Here is an 11,375-nt window from a genome sequence, read left to right on the forward strand (position 1 = left end):
ACGTGCTGGAGATGACTTGAAAAACCACATATTGTCGTAATCGTATATAAATGTCTTCGCATTTCCAAAAGTTTCTGTTTTTCTATGAAAACAACTGTTTTCATACAGCAATAGCTGGTTGCTTTTGTCCATGTTAGGAATTTCCTGATATGACTTTCTGCGCACGAGCGCCCTCTGGCGTCGAGTATGAATGAAACGCACACTGCAGGAGTGTTTAGCGCTCCGTGATGTTCATCTTGCCTTATTCTGGGTCCGAATAAAACACCAGATCATGCGCAGACTATCCTGTCTCTTTGAGTTTAAATCTATGTTTATTCACACCGTTTATTATCCAAGTCCTGATCGGGAGGTAACGTCCGATTCCGATCGAGTCTGAAATCACGTGATCGGGCCCGATTTCCGATCACGTGATTGGATCTGGACATCCCTAATGTCAATGTCCACAAAGGTAAGAAAAACATCATCAAAGTAGTCCATGTGACATCAGAGGGTCAGTTAGAATTTGTTGAAGCATTGAAAATACATTTTGGTCCAAAAATAACAAATATTACAACTTTATTCAGTTGTGACGAACATCCCGGTTCCACATCAGCCTCGCCCTGGTAATTCACGAGGAGTACCGGCTCGAGGCTGATCACAGGCTGATCACCCGCACCTGCCTCTCATCAGCCGGGCCTCATATAAACAGCGTGCACTCAGGAAAATGGTGAGAAACCTCTCCACGAGCTACCACACTGATTCTTCTCTCTCACCTTCCTTCAAGAAAGCAGCCTGTGACCGGAAGACATTGCCACGAGCACTCCACCGACTCACCTGCACCTGGAGCCGAGTGAGAGCACCCTTGGACACCGAATCACCGCCATCACCCCCGCAACCCTTCACTTTATAATAAAATCCACCCTCCGGGGCTTTACACTTGAGTTTGCTCCTGCGTATTCCTTCCACCCCGCCACACAGTATTGTCTTCTCTTCCGGGTCTGTTGTGAGTGCGACTGCTGTGACTGTTGATGTATGACGCTGCTGATGTGTTATCTTGCACCAGAAAACAGGTCAGCAGCATCATATATACAAAGTATTTTAGTTTTTGTCTGGGACAGAGGACATCTCTTACTTAAATATTCAACTGCAGAAGTGCCACTTCACATCATATTGAGCAAAACCCAACACAATCTACAGGTGCATCAGAATAAATTAGGATGTTGTGGAAAAGATCATTTGTTTCAGTAATTCCCCTCAAATTGTGAAACTCGTGTATTAAATAAATTCAGTGCACACAGACTGAAGTAGTTTAAGTTTCTGGTTCTTTTAATTGTGATGATTCTGGCTCACATTTAACAAAAATCTCAAAAAATTAGAATACTTCATAAGACCAATTAAAAAATTATAATTAGTGAATTGCTGGCCTTCTGGAAAGTATGTTCATTTACTGTACATGCATTCAATACTTGGTAGGGGCTCCTTTTGCTTTAATTACTGCCTCAATACTGCCAGTCAAGCACAATAACACCATGGTAATTTAACCAACTTTTGGTGCTTTTGGCAGTGTGTGCAGGTGTCAAATCCTGGTGGAAAATGAAATTATCATCTTCAAAAAGCTGAGCAGCAGAAGGAAGCATGAAGCGCTCCAGAATTTCTTGATAAACGGGTACAAGTAACTTTAGTTTTAAAAAAAACTCAATTGACCAACACCACCAGATGACACTGCACCCCAAATCATCACAGACTGTCGAAACACTGGACTTTAAGCAACTTGGGCTATCAGCTTCTCCACCCTTCCTCCAGACTCCAGGACCTTGGTTTCCAAATGAAATACAAAACTTGCTCTCACCTGAAAAGAGGACTTTGGATCACTGGGCAACAGTCCCGTTCTTCTTCTCCTTAGCCCAGATAAGATGCCTCAGACGTTGTCTGTGGTACAGGTGTGGCTTAACAAGAAGAATATGACAACTGTAGCCAAATTCCTTGACACATCTGTTTGTGGTGGCTCTTGATGCCTTGACCCCAGCTTCAGTCCATTCCTTGTGAAGTTCACTGAAATTCTTGAATCGATTTTGCTTGACAGTTCTCATAAGGTTGCGGCTCTCTCGGTTGGTTGTCCATCTTTTTCTTCCACACCTTTTCCTTACACTCAACTTTCTGTTAACATGCTTGGATACAGCACTCTGTGAACAGCCACCTTCTTTGGCAATAAATGTTTGTGGCTTACCCTCCTTGTGAATGGTGTCAATGATTGTCTTCTGGACAACTGTCAGATCAGCAGTCTTCCCCATGATTGTGTAGCCTAGTGAACCAAACTGAGAGACCATTTTGAAGGCTCAGGAAACCTTTGTAGGTGTTTTGAGTTAATTAGCTGATTGGCATATCACCATATTATAATTTGTTGAGTGAATTGGTGTTTTTTTTTTTATAAATGTGAGCCAAAATCATCACAATTAAAAGAACCAAAGACTTAAACTACTTCAGTCTGTGTGCATTGAATTTATTTAATTTGTATTAAATAAATGTATTTATTTAACTTTTTCACAACATTCCCATTTATTAAGATGCACCTGTATAATATTAGCCTTATATCAGTTCACACATAGGGTAATTGCTGTGTTAGTTGTAGTGAGTGACTTACTATGCAGTAAGCTATAAGCTACCTACAACCCGAATTCCGGAAAAGTTGGGACGTTTTTTAAATTTTAATAAAATGAAAACTAAAGGAATTTCAAATCACATGAGCCAATATTTTATTCACAATAGAACATAGATAATGTAGCAAATGTTTAAACTGAGAAATTTTACACTTTTATCCACTTAATTAGCTCATTTAAAATTTAATGCCTGCTACAGGTCTCAAAAAAGTTGAGCAAAAAAAAAAAAAAAGCAAGCAATTTTGAAAAGATTCAGCTGGGAGAACATCTAGTGATTAATTAAGTTAATTGATATCAGGTCTGTAACATGATTAGCTATAAAAGCTTTGTCTTAGAGAAGCAGAGTCTCTCAGAAGTAAAGATGGGCAGAGCCTCTCCAATCTGTGAAAGACTGCGTAAAAAAATTGTGGAAAACTTTAAAAACAATGTTCCTCAACGTCAAATTGCAAAGGCTTTGCAAATCTCATCATCTACAGTGCATAACATCATCAAAAGATTCAGAGAAACTGGAGAAATCTCTGTGCGTAAGGGACAAGGCCGGAGACCTTTATTGGATGCCCGTGGTCTTCGGGCTCTCAGACGACACTGCATCACTCATCGGCATGATTGTGTCAATGACATTACTAAATGGGCCCAGGAATACTTTCAGAAACCACTGTCGGTAAACACAATCCGCCGTGCCATCAGCAGATGCCAACTAAAGCTCTATCATGCAAAAAGGAAGCCATATGTGAACATGGTCCAGAAGCGCCGTCGTGTCCTGTGGGCCAAGGCTCATTTAAAATGGACTATTTCAAAGTGGAATAGTGTTTTATGGTCAGACGAGTTTAAATTTGACATTCTTGTTGGAAATCACGGACGCCGTGTCCTCCGGGCTAAAGAGGAGGGAGACCTTCCAGCATGTTATCAGCGTTCAGTTCAAAAGCCAGCATCTCTGATGGTATGGGGGTGCATAAGTGCATACGGTATGGGCAGCTTGCATGTTTTGGAAGGCTCTGTGAATGCTGAAAGGTATATAAAGGTTTTAGAGCAACATATGCTTCCCTCCAAACAATGTCTATTTCAGGGAAGGCCTTGTTTATTTCAGCAGGACAATGCAAAACCACATACTGCAGCTATAACAACAGCATGGCTTCGTCGTAGAAGAGTCCGGGTGCTAACCTGGCCTGCCTGCAGTCCAGATCTTTCACCTATAGAGAACATTTGGCGCATCATTAAACGAAAAATACGTCAAAGACGACCACGAACTCTTCAGCAGCTGGAAATCTATATAAGGCAAGAATGGGACCAAATTCCAACAGCAAAACTCCAGCAACTCATAGCCTCAATGCCCAGACGTCTTCAAACTGTTTTGAAAAGAAAAGGAGATGCTACACCATGGTAAACATGCCCCGTCCCAACTATTTTGAGACCTGTAGCAGAAATCAAAATTGAAATGAGCTTTGTGCATAAAATTGTAAACTTTCTCAGTTTAAACATTTGCTATGTTATCTATGTTCTATTGTGAATAAAATATTGGCTCATGTGATTTGAAAGTCTTTTAGTTTTCATTTTATTAAAATTTAAAAAACGTCCCAACTTTTCCGGAATTCGGGTTGTATGTCTAAAGTGAATAAAGTAGCTTATAAAGGTCCTCTGAGGGAACACCTGTTCCCAGTGGGTCCTAACAGAAAGAACTTGTGCCTGCCAGGTCTCTTGAGGTAGCACCCATTCCCACTAGGTCCTGAAAAGAAGAACATTTGCTTGCCAGGTCCTCTTGAGAGAGAAATTGTTACCACTTGGTCCCAACCAGAAAAGCTTGTTCATGTCAGGTTCCCTGCGGAAGCATCCAATCACAAAGGGTCTCAACAGAAAGAGTCTATGCCGGCCAGGTCCTCTGAGAAAACCCAACAGGTCCCAAAAGAAAGAGCCAGTTCCTGCCAGGTCTACTGAGGGAGCACCTATTCCCACTGAGCCTAAACAAAAAGACCCTGTAACTACCAGATCCTCTGAGGGTGCACCTGTACCTACTGTTTCCCAACAAAAGAGCCTGTGCTTGGCAGGTTCTCTGAAAAGCTGCCCGATCCCAATGGATCCCAACAGAAACAATCTGTGCCTGCCAGGTCCACTGAAGGAGCATCCATTCCCAACAGGAAGAACCAGTGCATGCCGGGCCCGCCATGGGAAAGCTCACTCCTGATGAGTCCCCACAGTTGGATCACTGAAAATATAAGGCAGCATCTGACAAGATATGCCATTCTGACACCAAACAGGACTCCAGAAAGTTCTCCTCTGGGAGAGAAGTCTATGACTGCCGGGATGCAATGGGAAATACCTGAAACTGATGATTCCCCACAGGGAGCACCTGTGCCTGCCAAGTTCCATAAGAAAGAGGTCATTTTTCATGAGTCTTTAAAGAGAGCACATTTGACCACCAGGGCCTCACTCAGGGTAAAACATAGGATTCCATGAAATATAAGACAACATTTGTCTTGACACCTTTGCTCCTAAGGTGCCTAAAGGGACCACCAGTGTCTCCTGGGTACCCATCGGAAAAGCCTGTGCATGCCAAAATGCCATGAGGAGTACCTGTGTCCGTTAATTCCTCAAAGGGAGCACTTGCACCTGATGGGTACGCTGAGGGAGAACTTGACAGGTCACCGCAGACAGCACCTGTGACCACTGAGGGGAAAATTAAGGACACAGAAAATGCATGCCATTTTGACACTTTTGTCCTTAAGGCTCCTAAAAGACCACCAGTGGAGCACAAGTGCCTGCTGGGTACCTGCCAGATGAGGATGCCATGAGGGAGAACCTGTCTTTGACAGGTCACCACAGGCAGCACCTGCGACCACCAGGCCCCACTGAGGGAAAAATGAAGGACATTGGAAAATATATGACAGCATCTGACACTTTTGCCCTTAAAACAACGAAAGGAGCACAAGTCAACCACTGGGAAGAACCTGTGCATACAGGGAGCACCTGTGCCTGCCAGGTCCCTCAAAGAAGCACCTGCAACCAACAGGCCCTTACTGAGGACAAAACGTAGAGTCCCGGATAATATAATATTAATTTTAATACTAAAAAGAGTGTGGTTATGATTGTTAAAACCAGAGAGGATTGTAAGCAAAATTTAACCTCTTTTTATTTAGGTGACCAAGTATTAAAGTTGAAAAAAAAAATCTGGGTCACATCATTAGAGATTATTTAAATGATGATAATGATATTCAGCACCAGTGCTGTAAGTTATATGGACATGCAAATATGTTGGCTCGTCAATTCTGTTGTGTACTGATGATGTCAATATAGCTCTTTTTATAGCCTAAGCCTATTGTGCTTCATTTTATGTCACATTTTCTGATTTTATGTCCTTGCTCTTTCCAGCCTTTCAGTGGGTTAAGCAGGTGTTTGTTGTCAAGAGTTCAGAAGATGTGAAATAAAGTGCGTGCATCTGTAACAAAATGTTCCTCACATGGCTCTGGGGGGTGAAATAAAGGCCCCCTGCAGCGAATCCATGCGTTTTTGTAAGATAAATATCCAGATTTCAAACTTCTGCTGACAGTTGGGAACCAGAAGACGTGCAGGCGGATGTCGTCGTTCGTCAGCGCTGCTTGGTAAGTTACGAATGCGAAGAGAAAACAAAACAAAAAAAAACAAAAAGGATTTCAAAAATAAGACAAGTGGAGAATGATTTTCCTTTGCTAAAGTAAGGAAACTTTGTTTCCTTTGCCCCTACATTTCCCAGAGGCGCGTGTGTGTGACGCATATGTCTTCCATCTTCCGCCGGCATGTCTTCCACATCCTACAGTCAGCAGATGTTAGAAAAAAAGTGTTTATCACATTTGAAATCTGGATATTTATCTCAAAAACACATGGATAAGCTACAGGGGGCCTTTATTCACCCCCCAGAGCTGGGTGAGGGATATTTTATTACAGATGTGAACAGTTTATGTCAGGTCTTCTGAACTGTTGACAACAAAGACCCACTTACAATCTTTTATAGAACTTCGATTGGATTATTCTGAAAGACAGAAGTCACATACACCTAAGATGCCTTGAGGGTGAGTAGAAGATGGACAAATTTTCATTCTCGGATGAATTAAGTATACTTTAAGTATAACATTAGCAAACTTTGAGTTCACAACTAGTTTACATCTATGTTTGTATGTTATGTTTAGATTGTACTGCAATTGTACTAAAAGAAAACTTATAGGTTTACTGATAGTTTACTAAATAAATACTTTGTACACTTTGAAGTATAGTCTCAGTAAACTACTAGTTTAGTAGTTTTATACTGCAAGTATACTCATAAGTTTTTTTTAAGTGAATTTTATATCATACTTTAAGTATACTACAATGTCCCCTTTTTTATTTTTCCCTTTAATTTTTATTCTAGCGCCATGCATTCTTTTTTTAAATGTGGGTTAATTTAAATTCTTTAATGTGGGTAAGTTTCATAAAAAAAATAAAGAAATAACATTTTAAAGGAAAAGTTGAAAAAAGACTACGAATTGTAATCAGAATGATAATCAAAACCAGCACCCCAAAGCTCATTATTACCTCTTCATCAGTCGACATTTTATTCCATAACGTTACAGTTTTGATGCTGTTTCATGTCAGATGATCGTGTTACATGTGTAATGCTGGGTACACACCAAAAGATTTTTTACATCCTATAAGATTTTCAAAATGTGATAGACCACAAACATGAGGATAAAAATCCTTTTTAACCGTTTTGCTCCTATAGTGTGTGGTGTGCCATGATCTGACAAAGACAGCACACCACACACAAACAGATTTTCAACCAGAGTCTCGAACCATAGACTGAATAAAAAGTTAACTAAAAGCATACTTTCCTACTTTTAGTTTAAAAGAATAATACTAATAGCACACTTGAATAAACTTCTTTATCTTAAGGGAAGTGATTCAAGAAATAGTTATGAGTTTTATGAGTTTAATGAGTTACTAATGACACATCATTTGGATATTTTCATGTCTGGAATAAAAGGGATTAACTGTAATCCATGACAGAACCTTTCATCGTGTCGCTGTTCTCTTACAGCAAACTGATCACTGTGCAGTTATTGTTGTACTGTTTGTGAAATGAGAGTGCGCTGTAGTTCAGGCGATGGCCTGCAGATGTCGCTGTTGGCTCGCAGGTGAGTGAGTCCAGGCGGGTCACAGCACGTCAAACATGTGGCTCGTCCTGCAGTCTAGCGAGCTCTGATGATCTACAATTAGACATCCACAGTTAATTGTCATGTTCTTGCGATTTGTTAAAATGTAGGACGATCAGAAGAGATTTACTTTGATTTCATATTTGAGTGTTTTTGACAACAACTAAATAACCCTTCGACCTTTAATCGCACACATCATCATCATCTACAGTAAAACATTGGACATGCTGTAATTCATTAACGCTCGTCCAAGAGCAGATATTACATCTGCCTTTTTGAACATGTCTGACGTTTGCTGGACCTCACATGAATCAGCTTCATTTTTTAATCATAAATCAGTCAATATGCTGAAGTGAGAAGTTGATGTATTTCGTTTATTTATTACTTGGACAACTAGTTGTTAACCAAAAATACACTATGAAAAACAAAGTAAAGTTTTTGAAAAGTAAAACTTTTAATACTTCTCACACATAAAATAAAAAAAAAATTACAATTTATGCTCACAAAATCTTTCAACTCCAATATGAAATGTAAAAGTCTGCCGAATGCATGATTATAAATAGGAAAATTGTATAATCAGTATACTATGAACTGATCAATACAAGGATTATTAAAATAATTAAGATGTCTGTGAATATCACACGTAGTTCCTCTGCTGGAAATTTCAACTGATCTTGTTGGATTCAAACACTTGCTTACATTTTGAGGTCGTTTTATGCTTTAATTTCCCCATCTATTGCAGAACTACTTTTTTATTTTATTTTTTCTCAGAAAAACTCCATGTTTTCATATTGATTTTATTTTTACTTAACCAGCATGACAGCTGTTGCTGTATTCTCCATACCATTAGAATATTGCACATTGCACAAACTTAGCAGTGTTTTCTAGCATCAGTGGAGGTTGATGTTGTTGTCAGAGTCAGCGGGCCAGAACAAGCAGCACCTGGTGACCCAAGAACACGGCCAAACTGGACCGCGAGACGGAGGAGCTCCACCATCAGCGTGTGCCACTGGAGGTGGGCAAAGTCATCCAGAAAGGCCGTCAAGACAAAGCTCTGACCCAGAAAGACCTGGCCACTGTAAGCGGGATCGCAGCTACACTGAGTCTCAACTCATGTGTTTAATGAGGAATGAGCCAATCCAGGCGGACGGTTGGTTTGTGGGTATTAAAACACACAAATGCATGCTCTGCTGCTTCTTCAGAAACATCATGCTCTTTGTTTCTGTTCCAACAGAAAATCAACGAGAAACCTCAGATCATCGCCGAATATGAAAGTGGGAAGGTGATCCCAAATAATCAAGTCATGGGCAAAATTGAGAGGGCCAGCGGTAAGCAGCTCTTCCATAGTGCTGTGGCCACGTATTGAACCGGTTCATGGGTTAACCCTCATCTGACCTGCCACAAAGGGTTGAAGCTCCGTGGGAAAGACATTGGGTAGCCGCTGGAGGCCAAACCCAAGAAGAAATAGCCTCGAAATCAGCCCGTCTCCAGACGTCCCGTCCTCGTCCCCCTCCTAACCCGGGCTGATGGCGCTGGAGTCTCAGTGCTGAGCTGCGTTAACAGTGACCATGTTCACAAACCCAAAGTGCTGTGATACAGTTTAGCAGTTCCTTGCTTTGGCATGAAGTCTTTCTCTTGTGGAGATGAAACATTTTAATCAGCCTGTTTTATTTGCAGTGACTTCTAATGATTTAAAAGCATGTTTTGCTCGATTGTAGCCTTGCTGTGCATCTGACATGTTTGTATGTCATAGAGATTCATCTTTTGAAGGCTTGAATAAAGTTTTTCATTTGGCGATATAAGCCAGGTGAACCATTTCCCAGTAATATGTTATTGCATATGTTCCTCTATTCATTCCCAATGTTCAGGTATCAGCAGATCTGCATAAATTCAACAGACACTGTGAATCAAAACCTCCACAGTTTTTAATTAGTGTTCAAATTTTCCACTGTATTAAAATCACATTTGTACACTCAAGAGTTGACACACAAGAGAGAGAGAGATGTTGCATTAAGAAAAAAGGTACAAAAACGAACTACAAGGAGAAAACAGACGAGCTCTAAAACCACAAAACACAATCAGAGGATTCACACAAACTGAACCCTGAACATCCACAGTGTTGATCAACGACTAGACATCAGCTCCACTTGAATATGAATCAAGAACTGTGATGAAAGTTTGTTTGTCAAAGCTAAAAGTGTTGGAAAGTCCAGAACATCAACTAAAATGACTCCAACCCAGCTAACAAAATCTAAGAACGTTTTGATAACATTCCCATTAAGTTATGATAATGTTATTTCTGAATGTTCAAAATCGAGTATTTTTTGAATTGTTATGTGAACATTACATTTTATCATTTTGCAAACATAATTGTTACTTTTGATTGCTTTCTAAAACAATAACATTTTAAAAAACGTTCGACGACAGCGTTTAATGAAAAAAAAAAAGGTTCTGTGAACGCTGTATAAATAATGTTTATTATTAACGTTCTGAGAATATTATTACAGGCCTGCTAACTTCGAACAAACATTTGATTAGAATTACTGGAAGAACGTTTGTTCTGAGAACTGCAGTCGCGCTAACACCATGTCTACACCGAACGCAACGCAGCTAAAGTCTGTCTTCACTGGATGCGACAAAGACACCGGTTGAAAATCATTTGAAATTTGTGTCAATACGTCATAAATAGAAAGCAGCAGCAGTTTTCTGACTGGGATTCGCCACGACGCGCCACATCCAGTGTAGACAGCATCATTGATTATAACAAATTCGCATCCTGTGTAGACACAGTGTTAGAATAAACAGCGTTATCGTGTGCTGGTGTGGAGAATAATAAAAGTCAAGTTAAGGTTCTAAGTGTGAACCGGCTTCAAGACTCTTAAGCTCAAACTGTTGTGCTTCAATGCTGGAAAAACCTTCATTGTAAACAATTAACCCAGACTCCAGTAACATCGTCTGTGTGAACAAGCTGAAGCCGATAATGTGTAGTGCATGTCGTAGTGAGGATGTCAGTTATTGAGTGACAATTTAAAGGAGGAGAAAGTCTGCATGAAGACAAATACACAAAACAGAAAATAATGGCTGTGAATGAGAACTGCCGACTATCCGCGCAGATGGCAAAATGAAACAAGAAGAAATGCAATTGTTTATAAGAGCACAACACAAATATAAAATAAAAGAGCTTCTGGACGAGAATGTTAAATGTCACATTTTGATGCCACTATGTCTTTACAGGACGCGGGAGTGTGAGCTAACAAAAAAACACGTCTGGAAAATGCTTTGGTTTCTGGATCATGTGAAAGTAAATGTTTCTGCTGATAACTGTGTAGAAAAGCTCTATTCTATGGAAGCGTATTTCCATCAATGATTGCACGTTTGCATCTCACAACAATTTATTTTCTCTAAATTCTGGAATTCAGATCTCGCGATTCTTATTTTTATTCACTTTCCAGAATTCTGAGTTTACATCCTGCAATTCTGACCCAAGAAACCGTGGTTTACAGTGATTTTATAGTAGCTAAGGGGTGTTTGTTAGGCACGACGTGAAACAGTTGTTATAAATTCACTGTAAACCACGGCTCCA

At 40.2% G+C, this 11,375-nt stretch overlaps 1 pseudogene; it reads left to right on the forward strand.

Annotated features, from left to right (window-relative positions):
* Positions 1 to 8,695: 8,695 nt before the first annotated feature.
* Positions 8,696 to 9,504, forward strand: LOC132131960 (endothelial differentiation-related factor 1 homolog; annotated as a pseudogene).
* Positions 9,505 to 11,375: the final 1,871 nt, after the last annotated feature.

This window comes from Carassius carassius, chromosome 4 (assembly GCF_963082965.1).
Source record: "Carassius carassius chromosome 4, fCarCar2.1, whole genome shotgun sequence".
Classification (NCBI taxonomy): Eukaryota; Metazoa; Chordata; class Actinopteri; order Cypriniformes; family Cyprinidae; genus Carassius; species Carassius carassius.